The sequence below is a fragment of the Canis lupus genome, chromosome 5 (genome assembly GCF_048164855.1).
Source record: "Canis lupus baileyi chromosome 5, mCanLup2.hap1, whole genome shotgun sequence".
In the NCBI taxonomy this organism is placed as follows: domain Eukaryota; kingdom Metazoa; phylum Chordata; class Mammalia; order Carnivora; family Canidae; genus Canis; species Canis lupus.
In genome coordinates, this window is record NC_132842.1 from 79,130,542 (window position 1) to 79,150,865 (window position 20,324).

The 20,324-nt window shown below is 53.3% G+C and overlaps 2 long non-coding RNA genes across 3 annotated transcripts in view; one reads left to right on the top strand and one right to left on the bottom strand.

The window, feature by feature from the left end:
* The window catches only part of LOC140634287 (uncharacterized), a 113,484-nt gene that overhangs the window by 2,753 nt on the left and 90,407 nt on the right, over positions 1–20,324 (top strand). The window contains exons 2-4 of the long non-coding RNA XR_012031800.1: positions 372–479; positions 2,163–3,316; positions 14,230–14,432. This is a non-coding gene — a long non-coding RNA (uncharacterized lncRNA). The remainder of the gene's footprint in view (positions 1–371; positions 480–2,162; positions 3,317–14,229; positions 14,433–20,324) is intronic.
* Positions 49–3,287, bottom strand: LOC140634289 (uncharacterized). 2 transcript variants are annotated; one of them, XR_012031803.1, is made up of 5 exons: positions 2,926–3,287; positions 1,410–1,490; positions 1,023–1,129; positions 644–811; positions 49–535 (listed from the first exon to the last, which is right to left on the bottom strand). It is a non-coding gene; the product is annotated as an uncharacterized lncRNA (long non-coding RNA). The 2 variants fall into 2 exon arrangements; XR_012031804.1 differs by lacking the exon at positions 2,926–3,287 and adding an exon at positions 2,122–2,420.

The window sequence follows — 20,324 nt, forward strand, 5'->3', positions numbered from 1 at the left end:
CCCTGACTCAGTTTCTCCTATTGTTAAGCATCCGACATTACTATGGTACATTTTTCTTTTTTGGATTATATTTATTTAATTGAGAGAGAGAGAGAGAGGGAGAACCCACAAGAGCAGGGGAGGGGCAGACGGGGATGGAGAGGAAGAGAGATTCGCTGAGCGCAGAGCCTGACTCTGGGCTCCATCCCAGTACCCTGAGATCATGACCTGAGTGGAAACCGAGAGCCAGACACTTTACCGAAGGAGCCACCCAGGCTATGGTACATTTTTTCGCAATGGAGGAACCCACAGTGGTACACCGCTATTAATGAAACTCCACAACTCATTTGGATCTCACTCACTGTTTACCCAATGTCCCTTTTCTGTCGCAGGATCCCATCCAGGACACCACATCCCAGTTAGTCATCGTGTTTCCTGAAGCTCCTCTTGGCCGTGATAATTTCTCAGACTTCTCTGGTTTTTGATGGGGTACTGGTCAGGTATATCGTAGTAGACTGTCCCTCAAGTGGGGCTTGATGTTTTTCTCATGGTTCAACTGGGGTTATGGGTTTTGGGAGGAAGACGGGGGAGGTGAATTGCCCTTCTCATTGCATCATATCAAGAGTACATGCTATCAACCTGACTTAGCACTGTTGATACTGACCTTGATCACGTGACTGAGGTGGCATTTGTCAGGGGTCTCCACTGCGAAGTTACTCTCCCACCTCCTTTCCACACTGTCCTCTTTGGAAGGAAATCACTTGGGGTGTATGTAGTTAATTTGATGAGCAGAGTATCTCCGTACATCACCTGGGATTCTTCTGTTCAGTTCCTGTGAATGACCCACTTTTTAGCCGTTCAACTTTGCCCTGTGTTGGGCAAGCCCACTGTGGTTTAGATGTAATCATTAATTCCAGGCAAAAGGGGGGGGGGGGACAAAAATGCCCACAAGGCCCAAGGTGCTGCCTGGTGACCGGTAGATGGAGCCTTACAAAAAAAATCAGATTAAAAAAAAAAAAAAAGAAACATAAAAACCCAACAACCTTAATAAAAGCAACTTCCTGTGGAGGGGAACTGTCACCCTGGTTAGAAACTGTGCAGAATTTTCTCTTGGAAACCTCAGGCAGCTGCTCTGGTTTATAAAATCTGCCTATTGGAGGGAAGCAGAAGCGAAAAAAAAAAAGGTTGTCGTTATTCCAGCAACAGAGATTCTCCCAAACCATATGCAAAAATAAATCCGAGGACCGGGCTGTATCCGGGGAAACCTGGCAGCTGGGCTGGAGCTGGTGGTGTGGCCCCTAGGGACAGAGAGCCTGTGCCCAGGGGCCCCAGCGCCTTCTCCAGCATGACCCAAAGTCCCAAAAGGGAGCCCGCCTCGGGGCCCCACCACCCCACTTGTTCTGGGAGGAAGATTTGGTTTATTTTGTTACCTTTCCCATCAGAGGGTCTGTCCTTAACCCGGGGCCGTGCACACCCACAGGCCTGGAGGAAGGTCCTTGACCCAGAAACAGCTGTATGAGGACAAAGGGTCACCAGAGGGAAAGGGACCTCAGGGAGGACAGGCTAAAGGGGGAGAAGGATCTGGGAAACATGCCATGGGAAATCCTAACAGGATGGCAGTGGGGGCTGGGCAGATGGGGGGCAGGCAGGGATGGCTGGAAGCTGCCCGGGAGAGGGGAGTCCTGGGAGGCAGAGAGCTGCTGGCCAAGGCCTTAAGTGGCTGGGTCTGGGAGGGTGTTGGGGCTGAGGAAATGAACTAATTAATGAACTAAATCATGTTCCTTTAAGGACTCATCTGCCAAGGATGGGGGTGGGGTGGGATAGTGCTTGGCTGGCACTGGGGAGGGCCTTCAGGGACCTTACTGGCTGGTCAATGACCCTTTGAGGACAGTGCAGCTTCAAGAAGTTGGGAAGGGGTGATGGTGTCACAGGAACCTTAGGAAACCCTTGGGGGACCCCAAAAGCCAGGGGCCAGCACAGGTGGTGGCCATTGCATTCCAACCCCTATTGGGCCCAGTGTGACCATCACCGTGGGCAGGTATTTGCCCCCCTGGGGCTCCTTTTCCCCTTGTGAGGAGCTCACTGGACACCAGGAACCCTTCTACATCCCTCACGTCTAATTTGTTTAATTTTCACAATCACCCAAGGAGGTAGTGACGATGATTATTATCCCCATTTTACAGATAAGGGAAACCGAGGCACAGAGCCGTGGGATCTCCTGCAGGCGGCGGGGGCGGCACAGCCAGAGAGTCGTGGAGCTGGGCCTGACCCCTTGGGGCGCTGACCCCCAGAGTCCCCGGTTTCAACTGCTCCAGGATAAGGGGGGGTTGGGCTCGGCCTGCGCCCAGAGCCTGGAGCCTCAAACGCCCTTCCTCCGGGGCGGGCGGGGGAGGCCGAGGGAGCCAGGAGCCCGCTGGCCGTGAACCCTGGACCCAGCCAGCGGTTGCCATGGGGACGGCGGGTGCAGGCGGGCGGGGCCCGGGCGCCCCGCGGGGCAGTTCCGGGGAGCCCCCCCCCCCCCGCGGGGAGCCGCACCTGGGGCCGCGGTAGCGCTGGCCTCCGGGGCTGGGGAGACCACAGGCCCCCCGCCGCGCGCCTCCCGGCCTGAACCCGATCCCCTGCGAAGCCGCACTTATCTCCAGTTCATCTGTGTGAATTATTTACTGCGCCTGGCGGCCTCCCCGGCGGCGGCGCCCCCCCATCTCGTGCAAGAAGTGCAAATGTCAGACCTCCCGGGCAAGCCCGTCCCCTCCTCGTGCAAGAAATGCAAATGTCAGACCTCCCGGGCGCGGGCAGGAGCGCCCCGCCTTCTCCCACCTTCACCCGGGAACCCGCGTCCGTCCGTCTGTCCGTCTGTCCGTGTCGGGGACCCAGAGAGAGCACTGCGCACGGAGTGCTCCCAGCAATCCTCCCGAGCTGGCTCGCGGGCAGTCATCCCCGTGTCACCTGTGAAGCCACCGGAGGCTGGAGGGTTTGCAGAACCTGCCCTGTCAGTCCTCAGAAGGAGCCAGAAGGACGGACAGTCCGAGTCCGGCTCGCACTCCTTAACCGCCCCAGAGCGGGCTGCGGAGCTGCCTCCCGGGCCCAGGGCCTCTCCCCAGCATGGCCAGTAGCTCGGATGGGCCAGGTGCACGGAGCAGGGAGCAGGGAGCAGGGAGCCAGCCCCCGTGCCTGGCCCCGCCCAGGGTGCGGGGACCCAGGGATGAGTCAGGCACAGCCCCTGCCCTCAGGTGGCTCCTGTCTGGAGTTGAGGGTGGGGCCCCGGGACCGGGAGCCGGCAAGGCCAGACACGCTGGTGACTAGGTAGGATACCAGGTGCAGAGCTGGGCAGGAAACAGTGAGTCCTGGGCTGGGGCCCATTCAGGGAGCAGGTGGGCTTGGGCGGGGCCTTGGAGATGGGGGTGAGAAGGGCAGTCTGGGTGCAGGGAAGAGGGAGCCAAAGACCAGAGGCTGGCAGGCGGGGGAGGGGGGGGGTGGGAGTGGGTGGGGGTGGGGTGCTTGACAAAGGGACCGACCTGCTGGCCATGGTTGGGCAGGGCGTTTCTGGTGGTGCCAGCAAGGTTGGAGGAGGGGGCCTCCGGTCAGGGCCTGAAAGTCCTGGCCTCTGAGCTCAAGGGTTGGTTTAGGGTAGCTTCCCGACAGGGGCCACCTTTGCCGTCCAGGTGACATTGGCTATGCCTGCAGACATTTCTGGTTGTCGAAAGGTGGGGAGGAGGGTAGAGCCACTGGCATCTAGTGGTAGAGACCAGGGAGGCAGGGAGGCTGGCGAGCACCCTGCGAGCGCCCAGGTCAGGGCCCGCAACACAGAAATTATCCAGCCCCAAATGCACTGGGGTCGGGGAATCCTGAATTGGGGTGTGTTTAAGAGCCTTTTCCACTAACCAGAATGAGACTGTGGGCAAGTCACTTGACTTCTCATGCTTCAGTTCCCTTCTCCCTAAAATGGGCTGATGGTATCGCCTCACATTTGAGGAAGTGGCTGTTTTTATTTTCATGCTTGCTGCAATGCCCGTCTCACCGTAAGCGCTGACTTAATGGTATCTCATCCAGTCCTTAAGCCCAGGGACAGACACCGCTGCTACTAATAACAGTGTTTGTGGGGCACTTCTTCCCCCCCCCAAAGATTTTATTTATTTATTCGAGAGAGTGAGCAAGAGCCTAAGCGGGGTGGGGATGGAGGCAGAGGGAGAAGCAGGCTCCCCACAGAGCAGGGAGCCCTACCCGGGATCCCAGGACCCCAGGATCATGACCTGAGCCCAAGGCAGACACTTAACCCACTGAGCCACCCCAGGCACCCCTTGTGGAACACTTCTTAAGCTCCAGGCCCTGTTCTAAGCTCTTTATGTATATTAATGTATTTAATCCTCACAACTCCATGAGGTGGGCACTATTATCATCTCTATTAAACAGGGAAGCAGGATGGGAGAGAAGATGGAAGTTTGGGGATCCCTGGGTGGTGCAGCGGTTTAGCTCCTGCCTTTGGCCCAGGGCGGGATCCTGGAGACCCTGGATCGAGTCCCACGTCGGGCTCCCGGTGCATGGAGCCTGCTTCTCCCTCTGCCTGTGTCTCTCCCTCTCTCTCTCTCTCTCTCTCTCTCTCTATCTTTAAAAAAAAAAAAAAAGAAGAGAAAAAAGAAGATGGAAGTTTCCCGAGGGCTGTATCTTGTTTTCAGCTGTCTCCCCAGCATCTAGAATAGTGTTAAAATAAATGTTTGTGGAGAAGGAAATACATAAACTCTCCGTGGACTTTGGTGGGCTCCCAAGCCTCCTGCAGCTGGGAAGACACTGGGGCACAGAAAGGTTGAGCATCTTGTCTGTAGACACACAGCAGGACCTTCACCCCCTTGTTTTCTGGCTGAGGCCTCAGGAAAGCCCCTGAGTGGTTTCTCTGGGCCACTGGGACCTCACTAGGTTCCTGTTACTGGCAGAAAGGGACCCCGGGGCTTTTCTGAGATGCTCCGAGGGCCACGGGTCTTCCTGGAGTGCCATCGGAGCTGGAAAGGACTGGCATCTTGGATTCTGACCAAACCTGCAAGTCTATCAGGTCACCAGTGTGTCCAGTGCCTGGGATCGGATTTATCTACTCCTCTGATGAATGCGGAGAGATTTCAAGTTCAACCCGGCCCTAAGTCCTGACCTCAGGGAGATGGGTGCCTGCAGGACATGTGGGGGCGTCAGACGTGGTATCAGGGAACCACTGCAGCTGCTGTGCCGTCTACACACCACAGGCTTTCGGAACACGTCTCAGCAAGGCCTCATGGCAGCCCGTACAGCTAGTGGCACCGTCCTTACTATACAGACAGGTGTGAAATTAGGATTTAAAGAAGTGGTAATCGGCCCCAGGGAACCAATGGGGAGGCTGCAGACCAGTTATTCCAACCTAGCATCTCCGATGCCTACATTGACCTGAACCCCAAGCACAGGTTTCACAAGTGGCTTGGGCCTATTGCTTCCCTTCCCTGACCCTCATCTGTGAAGTGGGACCAAGAATCCAGGCTTCAGAGGATCGCTGGAAAGATTTTTTTATAAAGATTTTATTTATTTATCCATGAGAGATACAGAGGGAGAGAGGCAGAGACATAGGCAGAGGGAGAAGCAGGTCCTCGAGGAGAACCTGATGTGGGACTCGATTCCAGGACCCCAGGTTCACGCCCTGAGCCAAAGGCAGATGCTCAACCACTGAGCCAAATCGCCGGAAAGATTTAAAGGCAATAACAAAGTTGGAATATCGAGAACCTCATAGATTCTTTCCCAGAGCTTCTTGGGGATCCATGGAGTCTGAGCTTTGGGGTAGCCCCAGTGGGGTGCAGTGGAACCCGTATTGGAGGAAGTGAGGCCAAGGCCGGGCAGAGGTGTGGGGGGAAGCCTTTAAAGACTGCCCTGTGGGCAGCCCCCATGGCACAGAGGTTTAGCACCGCCTTCAGCCCAGGGCGTGATCCTGGGGTCCTGGGATTGAGTCCCACGTCGGGCTCCCTGCATGGAGCCTGCTTCTCCCTCTGCCTGTCTCTCTGCCTCTCTCTCTCTCTCTGTGTCTGTCATGAATAAATAAATAAAAAATCTTAAAAAAAATTAAAGATTGCCCTATGGGTCTATGAAGCACAGCCCCACCCAGCGGCTCCATGGGTCCCTTCCCTTAATGCTGTGATGCTGCTCAGTCAACCACGAGTGTGCCTGGTGAGCTTGCCTTCCTGGGGAGCGGCTCGTTGCACCCTCCTCATTTCCTAAACAGTTATAGGATCACTGGTGGTAAAAGAGCAGATGGGGGTGTGTCTACACTGTAAGTCTCTCCTCTTTCCACTTTTTTTTTTTTTTAAAGATTCTATTTATTCATGAGAGACACGGAGGGAGAAGCAGAGACATAGGCAGATGGAGAAGCAGGCTCCCTGCGGGGAGTCTGATGCGGGACTCGATCCAGGGACCCCGGGATTATGCCCAGAGCAGAAGGCAGATGCTCACCCACTGAGCCACCCAGGCGTCCCTCCTCTGCTCTATAAACCTGCTATGCCCTGGTCATACTTTCCTTCTAGAATGTCGTGCTTTTTATGCCTCCGCAGTTTTGCATCTGCTGTTCTCTCTGTCTGCCACCCCTTTCTGCCTAGCCAAACACTGCTCATCCTCTAGGTTTCAGCTGAGATGTCACCTCCTCTGGGAAGCCTCCCCTGAGACCCCCCCACCCCCGAATGAGCTCCCTCACTTAGGCTCCTGCAGTGCCCATGCTTCCCTCTGTTCAATCTCTTGTCCAGCTGTGTGTTATTGCTGGTCTGTCCTCCTCCATCAGACTGTGTTTCCCTCTTGGGCGGCACTGGGGCTCTCTTGGGGGGCCTATTTCCCCAGGGCATCACACAAATGCCTGGCATACAGCAGCTCCTCAGAGAATGTTTTTGAATTAATGTTATAATAATAACAATCCCTTGCATATGTAAAACTCTTTTCCAGTTTCAAAAGCTTTTTTTCTGGCAGTTATGTCATCTGATCCTTGCAGAGAACTTGTGGTTCGAGGTAGGCAGGGTTGGCATCAGTGGTTCTGTGTTTTAAGGCAGAAAACAGGCTGGAAGAGGTGGAGGTGTGCTTCCCAGGTGGCCGGCGGGCCAGGTGCACTGCCCACACTGTCTGGCAGGCGGGGATATATTTGTGATATATTTGGTGGGAGCCTTTTCAGAGTTCCCATTCCAGGCTTTCCATCTAGGGAGTGGGGCGGGGAGTTGGGGGCTAGGAGTTGCTGCCCTCAGGTCCTCGGGTGCGGAGTCGAGGCCAGCTTTGCGTGGCTTTCTTCTGTCACTGTGCTGCTGCTGCTGCTGTGGGACACCCAACGTTCAGTAAAGAGAGATCCGAAACAGGAGAATGCCCACATAAACTGTAGTCCATCTACTTGGAATATTTAGCAACCATTAAAAAGGATGTTTCTGCCATTTGTGTGCTGACATGGGAAAGTGTGGATGTCACAATGCTCAAGGCAAAAAGGAGACTATAAATTGGACCCACGATAGAACAGTGTTGTGGGACTGATTGAACCCATCTCTGCCCCCGAGTGGCTGTGAACTCAGGCAAGCTAGCCTGTGGGTGACTTAGGTTCCCCACCTGTAAAGCAGGTATACTCACGGTCCTACCTCGGAGGGCCGCTGGGAGGATTAGAGGAGTTAATACACATAAAGCACTTAGAACAATGCCTGCCATATATTAAGATATAGTTATTATGTTAATTTTTATGATCATCTCAGCTATTGCAAATACGTAGAAGAGAAAAAATGGAAGAAAGGATCAATGGTGTTTTCTTTGGGATGAGGCTTAATGGATGATTTTTACTTCCTTTTTTTCCACTTCCCTGAATCCTCTAAATATTTTTACAGTGAGGTGCATTACTTTTATTATCACTAGAGGATAAGCTATTTCCCCCAAGTCCACCATAGTGGGAAGGCAGACTCAGGAACACTTTCCTGTTGGATTCAAGAGGAGTGGCCACAGGGAGTCGCCTCCATAATTAACACCTGGGATGCCCTGAGAACTCACTCGTGTCAATATTTTTCCTCTGCCCGGGTCAGCAGCTCCCAGGTAAGCCTTCCCCAAACAGATCACGCTGTCCCTTTTGCTCTCATCTGCTTGGTTAATAATTTTTTATGATGCCTATTGAAACAAGTAGCTGAGCTGTTCAAATACCCGCAACCATAAACTGTCACCACCTGATGACAATGAGAATTCCCCAGGCAGGGTGCATCAGAGCTGAAACTAAATCATTCTGACCACCCCTGTCATCATCACACTCTCCCTCCATCTAGGGAGACAAGGGCATTTACAGCGAAGGAAACACCAACTGCTGTGTAAGCTGATATGGGCTTTGTGAGTCGGCTGGCCAAGCCCAGGCCGCCAGCCAGCCAGAGGGAGGAAGCCAACCAGCCGGCCAGCTGGTCAGCAGAAGACTGTGTCGAGCACACAGTAGGTGTTCAAATATTACTCCTTGTCAAATTCAGTTGGAGTTTTGTGAGGACTGGCCAATGCGCCCGGCTCTATCCTGGGCACTGTCCTGTGTCCTGGCATAGGCAGGGGTGCTAAAGGACGGTCTTCACTTTTAGGGAGCAAAGGCCCGTAGATCCTTTCAGGCCCTTCTACTGAGGATGGCATGAGTTCTGGGCTTTTGGGATGGTGGCCCCTGATTCAGGGGTCTATGCTAGACCTTGATTCAATTTTTTCCTAATCCGTCTTGGAGTATGACTCTAAATGACCATGACTGCCACTATTGCAACATCTTACCACCTCTCATCTCCCATCCTCCTATTTTTTAAATTCATCCATCCATCATCCATTCATCCATCCATCCCTCCATCTCTCTATCCATCCACGATCTATCCCTCCATCCCCCATCCAACCATCTATATCCATCCATGATCTATCCATCCGTCCATCCCTTTATCCACCTATCCATCCATGGTCTGTCCATTTATCTAACCATTCACCCAGCCATCCACTGTGAAGCAGTATGATGGATAAGTGATTAGACCTTTAGGGTCAGACTGCCTGATTTTAGATCACTTTGTGCTCTAGGAGGCAGACGGGTAACCAAACACTGAGGTGGCAGGTGAGTTCAGGGCTCTGAAGCTACAGAGAGGAGGGGTCTGACACCCAACTGGAGCCTCAGTGGGGGAGCAGAGAGGCTGCAAACTGGGTACCACTATTGCCATCATCATCATCACTGGGATTCCTTTGACCAGTCGAAGGGCCGCAGTCAAATGGGTCACACGGGAATCACTGGCCGGGACCTTGGCTGGTCCTTGGCATGCCTCCTCCCCACCAACACACTGGCCATTCCCCCTCCCCAGCCCCTATTTCTACTCTGCTGCCTTTCCTGGCTCTGTTCCCCACTCTCCCCTGAGTCCTCCAGCCCGGCTCCCTACCTGTCAAATCCATCTGTTTCCAGAGCCCTGATTCTTGCTGGCTGACAACTAATTGGGTTGATAATCCAGCTTGTGTAAATGGGCCAATGGGTGTTGATGCATTCCTGTGATACCCCCACCACCCTGGTAACGTTTGTCAACACCATCATGCATCTGATAATCGCATTCACTGTGCCGTATTGACTGCATTATTCAACACCGACTGCGTGCAAATGTCACGATGCAGAGCACCAGATGTGTGCGCCGACTGCATTATCCAGCATCTCATGTGCACTTCTGGTGTGCACTTCAATGGGGGTCCAGACTTCAGCTTTCTTCAAAAGACAGCATGCTGGAGTGGGAAGGGTGAGGTTCCAGTCAGACAGGCCTGGGTTCATATTGTTAGCTCTTGGGCAAGTCATTTGACCTCTCTGAGCCTCAGTTTCCTTATCTGAAACAGAGATAGGAGTACCTACATGCATGATGTACCCTGGGTTGTTGCAAACCGTCAGACACCATGTGAGTGTGAGAGTCACGCCAGAAGGTCTAAAGCTCTAGCGATCCCCCCCAACCCCCAACCCCACAGAGGCAGAGGCACCAGTGGCTGGAGATCCAGGGAGCCTTCCGAGTGGCTGACTGTAGCCTGAGACTGGTTGGTCTCTGAGGGTCTTGCAGGGACTCTTACAAGCTGAGGGTGAAGATTGTGTCTCCCAGAGTTTCAGCTGCCATAGCTGGGTGCCCTCCCTCGCAGATTCGTGTCATCCACCCCTGCATCTCCGTGTTCCTTGCCTGAAGCGGTGCTTTGGCCTCCCCCCAAGCACTGCGACCTCCTTCCTTGGGTTTTTAAATCCGCGCTTAACCCTGTACACCCATTGATTCAGGTGCTAATTCATTATGTATTTATTAAGTCCTACCACTGAGGCCTGCGAGTGAAGCAGGGTGCCGTGGGTGACTGGTGCAGAGCAGGGACCTATCTGGTGAGTGGTTATAGGCACTTGTCTCCCTTCCCCAAGGTCTGTTCTCATGGCTCAGTGTCAGCGGGGTGGGCTGGACTGGCACTTGATAATAAAAAGCATATGCTTACAATTGGCCACACCTACTACGGTGTGAGTCCACATACTGTGTCAGTATGTCACAACTCTCACAGGCCATGGGGCAGGGGGGGCGTCAGGACACTGGGTTTGAAGTTATGACTTTGGTGGCCGTGATGGTTCCGATGATGGGGGGAATGTTCTTGCCTGGGCAGAGGCTAGGGGCTGAGGCCACAGAGAGACATGTGAGGAGAAGGAGAGAAGGGAGAGGAGGCTGAGGACAGAATTCGGGCAACAGCTGTTGGGAAGACCAGACATGCTCTGCGAGGTGGGAGCAGAACCGGCAGGGACCAGACCAGGAAAGGAGGGCGGTCAGTAGCATCAGAGGAGAGCCAAGGCTTGGTGGTTCCCCTGGCACTGGTGACCTCGGGTATGGCTACTTCTGGGAGCACAGGGCAGGAACCAAAATGTAGGGAGTTGGGAGTCAAGAGGTAGGGAGCCTTGGCCATTCTATGGAGGAGGTGGGCAGTGAGGGGGAGGGGGGCTGTTGGGGTGGGAGACAGCTTTGGGTGGGATGCAGTTTGAGACAGAAGGGAAGGGTCTCCTCATGCTGGCATACACTAGGTGTGCAACCAGTGTTTGTTGGCCTGTTGGCCTTTTTTTTTTTTTTTTTTTAAGATTTTATTTATTCATGAGACACACACACACACACACACACACACAGAGGCAGAGACACAGGCAGAGGGAGAAGCAGGCTCTGTGCAGGGAGCCTGATGCAGGACTCGATCCCAGGACCACAGGATCAGGCCCTGAGCCAAAGACAGACGCTCAACCGCTGAGCCCCCCAGGCGTCCCAGGCCTGTCGTCCTTTTATGTCTACAGCACCTTCTTTTTCCTCGAGTCCTGCCAGCTAATGGTAGCTGGTCCACCCCTCAGGAACCGCTGAGCACCTGCTATGTGCCAGATTCTGTGGCGGGCACTGCGGATGCAGCCGTGGAAAGATGAGCAGGATCCTCCCGAGGTCTTCCCAGGTAGCGTGGTGAGAAAGAAAGGAGCATGTTGTACCCAAACTAACGTTCAGCGCCGACAAGGGCTAAACCGGAGAGGGTATCCTTCGGATTTTCATCAGAGAAGCGGCGTGGTTACCACCGGCGGGCCAGAGGCTTTGCTGCTGGGGTTAGTGCGGGAACTCGTGTGCGGGAGCAGCCCCTGCATCTGGGCTCAGGCCTGAGTCCCTACAGGCCGGGAAGGAAAGCTGCATGCAGGCAGGGGGAAGGGGAGACTGGACCCCGCGTTGTACTCCCCCTGCCTCCAACCCGTGCAGGGTGACCTCCTAGACAAGCTGGCACCCTTCGCCACGGAGCTGCACACATACCTGGCCTGGGACTCGGAGAGATCTAAGGGGGATCTGGAGGGGCTGCAGGCCTGGGTGCTACCCCTTGACCACAAGGTGGGCAGGAGGTGGGTGACCAGGGTGCACCCTGCCCCCCACCTTCAGAGCACATGGCTGCTACTGCTCACTCCTGGCCTCCAGATCTCACAGGAGACAGATGTCTCTTGCTCCCCAGCGCCTGTCGGAGGAGGGGACTCGGGGGACAAGTCATTTTGGCTTAGTTGCACCATGTTAGCTCCATGACACAGTGGCCGGTCCAGAGACAAAGGGGGGTAATGTGGCAGGAGCGATGGGGTGGAGGGATGAAGGGGAAAGGGGGGATGGAGGGGAAAGCCCCACTGAGGAAACCGTGTTTGTGCCAAGACCTGGGGCAGAGAGCTGCTGTGTCCCAGGGCCAGGGAGAAGGGGGTGTGGCCGGGCCTGAAGACGAGGGCAGAGGCCAAGAGGGGTCTGATAGTGTGCAGGAGCCCCCAGGGGGCCGTGGCTGGGGTTCGACCCTGGTCTCAGTGGGAAGAAGGGCAAGTGACGGTGGCACCACTCATGCTGGATGGAGGGGACACTGTGGGTGGTGGGGTGGGAAAGACTGGGAGCAGGGGGGCAGCTGGGTTGGGGGGCTACATGGTGGTCTAAAGAGGAGATGACGTCAGTGAGAAGAGAGAGGGCTGGTTGGATAGTGGGTCCATCTGGGGACAGAGAGAGGACGGAGGAGGTGGCCCTGCGATGAAGGATGGGCAGGAATGAAGGTCCTCAAGAATAACACTGATTCTGAGCTTTTCTGGTCCTTGCTTGTGGGAAGGGCTCTCCTTTCTCTGGTGCCTTCCTTGCCAGTGGCCCCTGCCCTCAGTGGCTGGTGGAGTCCATCCCCCGTGTCCCCTCCTGCCTCCTCCCCGTCCCCAACACACAGGGCCACCACCTCCTGCCCCCCTTGGCAGTTCCCTGCCTCTGGCCTCCACCCAGCCCTCAGCACCCCGGGGTCCTGCGCCTTTAAGACCAGCAAAGGGGGGCCCAGTGAAATCTGTCTCCTCAAAGTCCTGCCCGTAATGAGAGGCAGAGAGAGAAGATAATAAAAGCAAGAACCAGCCTGGGGGGAAGAAAAGAAAAGATTTTTATCCTCCCAACCCTGCAAGTTCCCCTCTGGCTCTGAGAAACCTCAGAAGATTTCTCTCCGAACATATGAGTAATACCCAGCAAAAAACGCTGTCCTCGGAGCAGAGGGAGAAGACGGAATGATTCTGTCTTTGATTAGAATTTATTTCCAACCTGCAGCCTCCCTGGTGCCAGCCTCCCACATTCCGCCCCAGCAGAGCTCGGGCCAGGGAGGCAGGGGGCAGGGGGGATGGGGAGGGAGGGACCTGCTGGCTCCCGAGACCTCCTGAGTGTCCTGCTGGTGGCAGGGGTTGGGAGAAGAGATGTGTCCTCCCCTGCTGCCCCCAGAGAGAGGGGCCAGCGGGGCTGGGGGTTTAGCCCAACTTTGAGGAAGAGCAGATGGGATTTACCGAGGCCGAGGGACGGCTGGGGGACCCAAGTGGCCGGGCAGGCTCTGCCACCAGCCAGCTGTGTGTGGAATTTATGTCGCCTCTCTGGGTCTCAGTTTCCTCTTCCGGCTTTGACAAATTTTCAAGGACCTTCGTGGCTCTGATTTTAGGACAAATGCAACATGCGTGTCCGGGAGCCAGCTTGGTGGTCACTTGGGTTGGGTGGAGTTGGGGAGGGTTCCCTAGATGGATGTCAGATTTCGGAGTAATGTGGGGCAGAGGGGCAGGATAAGACTTCTGGGTCATCTCTAGGGGACTGGGTTAAATCATACCATCAACTCATTCATTTGTTCATTCATTCACTATTTAGTCATCACAGGCTACAAGCCCAGGGCAGTGCTGGGCGCAGTGAACAAGACACGGTCCCTGACCTTGGCAAGGTTCCCAATGTGATGGGGGAGGGGCAAGCGCAGGGTGCTGGGGGCGCTGAGGAATGGCCCCTAACCTGGGCTTTGGAGGTCAGATGTGTCCTGAGGAAGCTGACATCTAAGCTGGGACCCAAACAGTAAATAGGGAAGGCCCGGGAGGAGGTGGGGAAGGGGAGCACCAGGAGGAGGAAGGGTCTATGCAGAGGTGCGGGTGGGCACAAGCAGGGTTTGTGGAGGGACCGGGACAGGCCAGCATCATGGAAAGGAGGCCCAGTGGGAGGGGGTGAGTCAGAGGTGGGTTCAGGTTTCATCGTGGGGCCATGGGGGCCATGGAGGGCTCTGAGCAGCATCTCTCCGGGAAGGCACCTGGCCAAGAGCACTTCAGCGCCGTGGGTGTCTTTCTGAGACCCAGGTCTCGTAAGGCCCCACGTCTGGAAGTCCTGGAAGTGCACAGTTACGGCTGAAACATGTGTGATGCGGAGCTAGACTATTTTAGGATCTAGTGCTGAAATGGATAAAAGCTTTGGAGAGACGAGACAGACTTTGGCCCCATCACAGAGTCTCGGTGCTGGATCTGGGCGCCCTGGTGGGAGTCATCTCCAATCCATGGACTCGCTGGATGGCCATCTGTCCAGCTCTGGAAGGAAGGGCGATTGGGACGGGCAGACCTTCATCTTGGAGTGAAGAGGCAGGAGCGCGCATCACAGACAGATCTGGTTTTCCGGTATTGGCTCCATCATGCATGAGCTGTGCATCTTTGGGTAAGTGAATTAACGTCCCTGAGCCCTAGTTTCCTTAGGTGTAAAATGGTATTAATATATCCACTTCCCAGGGTGGTTTTGAGGGTTAAACAAGGTGATGATGATGGTGATGATGATGAGGAGGATGATATTAAGAGCTAATATTTATTGAGTCCTAAACCCTTTTAAGTGGATAATGCAGTGCATTGTCCAGGTCCCCCCGCAGGGTAGAGGCACTCATACCCGGTTCCCAGGAGCGTTGCCAGCTAAAGGCTCCCTGCTGGGTGCCTCCTTAGAGTTGTCCTCAGCCCGAACCCCCTCCCCTGGGTGCAGCCTGTGGCCTCAGTGTGGGAGAACTCGGTGGGGGCGGGGGTGACCCAATCTCTGCCTGGAGCTGCAGAGTGGGCCACACTCTCCCTCTGTGACACCCTGCCTCCCGCAGCCCTCCCCGGGCTCTCCCCACAGCCCTCCCTGACGCAGCTCCTGTGTCCAGTCTTCATCTCGGGTCTGACGTAGGACAGCCCTTGGTCCCCTGTCTCAGGTGATCCGCCCCACAGCCCTTGGTACGATTAAAGCCTTTGGACAGACAAGGGAATTGTGGCGTTACGGGATTAAATCTCCGCAGCCACGCAGGTGGGAAGGAAGTGCCAGAACTTGGTTTGTGCACTGGGCACCTGGCTTCGAAACCCAGTCTATAGGGACTCTCTGGAGCCTGGCTCTGCACCCCGAGAGTGTGGCTGAGGGTGACTCTGGACCACCGCCATGGGCTCAAGACCTCACACCCACTCCTTGCGAGCCTCCCCGCGTGCCAGCACCACACAGGGGCAAGCAACACCTCCCCGGGCCACCCACTCTCCAGCTGCTGGTGGAGCACCGTTTTGTTAGCACTGCGAGGTGGGTCCTCACCTGTGCAAACCTCACACCTCATGCCCTGTGGTGGGTGCTGCTGGGGATGCTGCTGGAAGAGATTTGGAATCTGTTACCCTGGAGGACCAAGGTGCTCTGGCCAGGCCTGCACCTGTGACGAACGGTGTCCTGGCCATGAGGGAGACCTGGCTCTAGTCCCAGAGGGGTCCTCTGCTTTTCTGGGTGCCAGTTCCCCAGCCAAAGGTGGTCAATAGACATCTAAGGCCTTCAGAGTTAGTGTGATGGGGTTCACCTCCATACAGAGGCCCCGTGTGACTTTTTTGCGTCTTCCCAGCTCACATCTCTGAATGTCCAGAGAGAAGGGATCTTCCCATTCATCGATATAGAGCTTTACAGTTTGTCAACACTTGCATGGACACGGGCACATTTACACCCCTGCGGCCCTGCTGCGAGGCTGTACCACTTGCTTCCTGTGTCGGATGCTAAGTAGAGGGAGAGCAACTTGCCCCTTTTGAAGACTCTTGGAACCCTCTCGTTTTTAACCTACAAATAAAAAAATATATGTTGCTGAAAAGCAGAACTGGGAGCTCAGAAATCATTCTGTTGGATCCTTTTGTTTGATAGATGGAGATCAGAGACCCCCCCTCCCCCCCTCCAGTGACAGAGCTGGAACCAGGGCTGGGGCTGGGGCTCATTCAATTACTCTTGGTGTTCAGGTATTTTTCAAATTTCATGCCATGAACTCGTTCCCATTTAAAACCAAAACAAGCTTGTGGTCCTTCGATCCGTTTCCGATGGCCTGGTCGGGGGAGGGGTGCAGAGTTCTCAGGGCCCAGGATTGGATCTGTTTCCCCTTGCAACATGCTGCAGCAGGCGGGCTGGGTGGCGAGGGCTTTGGGTATTTATTTTCCTATCACAGTTGCGCAGGCGGACCAGCGAGGAGGTGAGGCTGAGCAGCAGGGACAAAGAAATGTGTGTGTTCTGGCAAATTTGGGGAATTAACTCTGAGGTTGTTCCAAGGAGAAAATGATGTTTTGAATCAGGATTTATTATACATCTGAGCTCACTGCCTTTTGAAGAACACCTTGTTTACTTAACTGTTCTGTTTACTGACTTATTTATACCTGGCTCAGTTTCAAAAAGAATCTGAAGTGGCTAATTATTAAATTAGACTGTGAGTTCCTTGAGGGCAGGAGCTGCCGTCATTATTTCTCCTCTTCTTCTGACGGGCTAACTCCTGGTGGCCCCTGCCTTCTGCATTCCCCTGGCTGAATTTTCTGCCTCTCTCTGTTGTGGTAATCGGTTTCTGTCTTTTTGTTTTCCACGGAAATGTGAGCTTCGTGATGACAAGGACTATTTATTACACATTTCAGTATCTCATGCAACCACTTATCCATCTAATAAAGTAAACATCCATCTAATCCACCAACCATCCTTCTATCTACCCATCATCTGCCTATGCATCCAACACTTATCCATCCATCCCACCACCATGATTTCATCTGTCCATCCAACCATCTATCCATTCAACCATCCATCCATCCATCCAGCCAGCCAGCCATCAATCTAGCCATCCATCCATTCATCCTTTCATCTACCTATCATCTACCTATACATTCAACATCTATCCATTCATGCAGCCAACCATTCATCCATCTCTATAATAATTCATATTGTGATTGTCCATCTATCCATCTATCCATCCATCTATCCAACCGCCCACCATCCATCCACTCATCCATCTCTATAATCATCCATTTGTGTAGCCATCCATCCATGCAACCATCTATCCATTCTTTCAAAACCAAGAAAGTTGCACAAATGAAGCCAAACAGAATGAACTACAAGTAGTTTTCCTTTCTCCAGTGCTCATTTTTTCTCAAGGACTGTGCTAAGTCCTTGCACATACATTAACTAATTGAGTAAATGAAGCTAAAATCTCCCAAGACTCCATGAGATAGGAGTACTATGACCACATTTCGGATGAAGAAAGTAAGATGGATAGTTTTAGTGACTTTTCCAAGGTCACAAGGTTGGTAAATGTCAGTGAGATTTAAGGCTAGGTATCTGACTCCAGAGCCTGTGTCTTTTGTTTCACTGTGATAGGAAACATCTCGGAGGAAGATTTAAGCTGACCTGTACACCTTCCCCCCAACAATCTAAACTTTCTCCCCTGCAATCCCCTTCTCCCTACCCTGTCCTCCCATTGTCACTCGTGGGGAGGGAGAGAGAGTGAGGAGACGCCTGAGTGGGCATTCCATCTGGGCCAGGTCTGAGGTGAAGAAGAAGACAACACTGCACAGGAAGCTCAAAGCCTTCTTTGTACATGCCCTCCCCTGGGGAGGATCGGAGCAGCATGAGGTGTGCAGCTCTGTTGTGAGTGGGTGGTGATGAGTCAGTGTGTCCAGGAGGGCCAGGAGGGCCAATCGGTGCTGAAAGCATTAGGCTTCAGAAGCCCTTGGGGCTTTGGGGAAAGGAAGTTTGGCTGTTCCAAGTTCACAGGAAGCCAAATGGGATTCCCAAAGAGGATTCCTCTTGAGCCTGATGCCCTCCTGGCAGGTTACAAGGCTTTAAAGATACAAGTCCTGAGTTCTCTGCAGTTGGTTAGAGAAAGATACCAAGATACCAGGAGGAAGACTATGTCCTGAAGTTGCCTCAGGCCAGGTTCCAATTGTTCCTGAAGTCAGCTCCACCTCTGGCTTCCCTTCAGTTTGTTCTCAGAGCAGGGGTGGGTGAGTGGGTGGCTAATACATTTGCCCTTTTCTTTTACTGTGTTTCTGTCACTTGCAATCAACGAATCCTGGTGGTCACATTGTATAAACCAGCAACTCAAGCATCTTCCTTGGTTCAGCACTCTTCTTACCTTCTCATCCAATCAAAACCAATTTTTAAATTTTTTAAAAAGATTTTATTTATTTATTCATGAGAGACACACACAGAGAGAGAGGCAGAGATGGAGGCAGAGGGAGAAGCAGGCTCCATGCAGGGAGCCCAATGTGGGACTTGATCCCTGGTCTCCAGGATCACAACCTGAGCCAAAGGCAGATGCTTTAATCGCTGAGCCACCCAGGCATCCCAAAACCATTTTTTTTTAAAACTCCACATTCTGAGAACTCTCGGCTCTGCTCACTCGTCTCTAATGTCACAGCCTCCTGGATTATGGGTTAGTCTCTCTCTGGGTTCAGGCTTTCCCCCTTCAACCTCTTGCTTTAACCCTTCAGTGTTATAAACGGCTATAAACCCTTCAGTGGTTTCCCATTATTCCCAAAATAAAGTCCTAGCCTTCCCCCCTAAAAAAACCCCCAAAAAACAAAAAAAGGTTTTTAAAATTTTGAAGTGATTTTTGATTTACAGAAGAGTTAAAAAGATATTGCAGAGAACTCTCATATATTCTATACTCAGCTTCCCCTAATGTTTGTATGTTTGTTAAGACCAAGGAATTAGCTTGTGTAATACCATTAGCTAAGTTACAAACTTCAGTCTAACTTCACCAGTTCTTCTAGTATTGTTCTGTTTTAGCTCTAGGCTCTGGTCCAGGGTACCAGGTTGCACTGAGAAGTCCTAGCTTTTTTTTTTTTTTAAGATTATTTATTTATTTATTCATTAGAGACATAGTGGGAGGGTCAGAGACACAGGCAGAGGGAGAAGCAGCCTCCCTGCGGGCAGCCTGATGCAGGACTTGATCCCAGGACTCAAGTATCATGATCTGAGCCAAAGGTAGATGCTCAACCACTGAGCCACACAGATGCCCGAAGTTCTAGCTTTTAAACAGGGCATTAAAAGGTCTTCTGTTTACCTTCAAGCATGCCACTAGCCCTCACCCTACTCCTTTTGCTCATGCCACCCTGAATCACCTGCAATTCCTTAAAGGACCAGGCCTTTCTTCCTCCAGGGCCTTTGCACATGCTGTCTCCTCCTCTGTCTGAGGAGTCCCTCAGGTAGACCCCTTTTCTTGACCCAATATTTATTTACGTTTCAAGACTGTGCTCAGTTAGCTCTTTTCCTAGGAAGCCTTCTTGACCAAACCCAGCTGACCCCTGGGCTTCTCCAGCCCTCCCCACCCCTGTCCTTCACCCTCTCTATCCCTGAATTTGGGATTTGATGACCTGTTTCCTCCTCCCCCTAGGGTTGGAGAGCCTTGGGGCCAGTGCCCTGCTTTGCTGGTCTCTGGGAACTCAGTGCAGGCTTGTAAAAGCGATGAAGCTAGGAAAAAGTCAATACCCACACAAATGTTGGCAATAGCTCAGAGGGAGAAATCGGCTGGCCAGGGCCAGCTTCGTGACTTGAGTCGTGTATGATGGAGTAATAAACTAACATTTACTGAGTATAGACTATGTGCTAGGCACTATTCTAAGCAAACCACACATTCTAATTGAATCCTCGCAGAAACGCTATGAAGTAGGCACTATTATTCTCCCCATGTTGCAGATGAAGGAATAGCAGTGAAGCAACTTACCAAGATGCACAGTTATTAGAGGTGGAGCTGGGGTACACCCTGAGCTACTTCTGCTTTGCTAGACTTTGGGGTGTATGTTTACAGCATATGGAGGGGGTAGGAGGTAATATTCCAGGCTGGGCAACTGGTAAACCAAAAAAGGTTTTTGGAGGTAAGCGTGGGTGACCCAGATTCTGAAGAGTTTCTGTTGAGGGGGACGTGTTGTTACCCCTGAGGGTGACAGGTGGGGGGACAGCTGCTTGGAGATGCAGGCCTGGAGAAGGGGAGTGGCTGCTGCATCCTGGTGGCAAAGGCCACTGAGCTTCCTGGAGTGTAAGTTGGCCAGAGGCTAAGAATCAGAAAGCTCTGAGAAGTGAGAACAACCCAAGGGGAGAAGGTCTCAAGGAGTGAGGAACATAGAGGCCCAGAGAAAGGGGAGCCATCTGGGTTAAGGGATGCCCAGAGTCAGGAAGAGCCTGCTACCTGGAGAGCCTCGTACCAAATTCCTGCAAGCTGGATGATGTGGTTCCTCTGGGCGCCTGTGAACTACCACCGGGTTTATCACTTATGGCCTGAGCTTTCCTCTGGCTGCACGTGTAAAGCTTTGTACC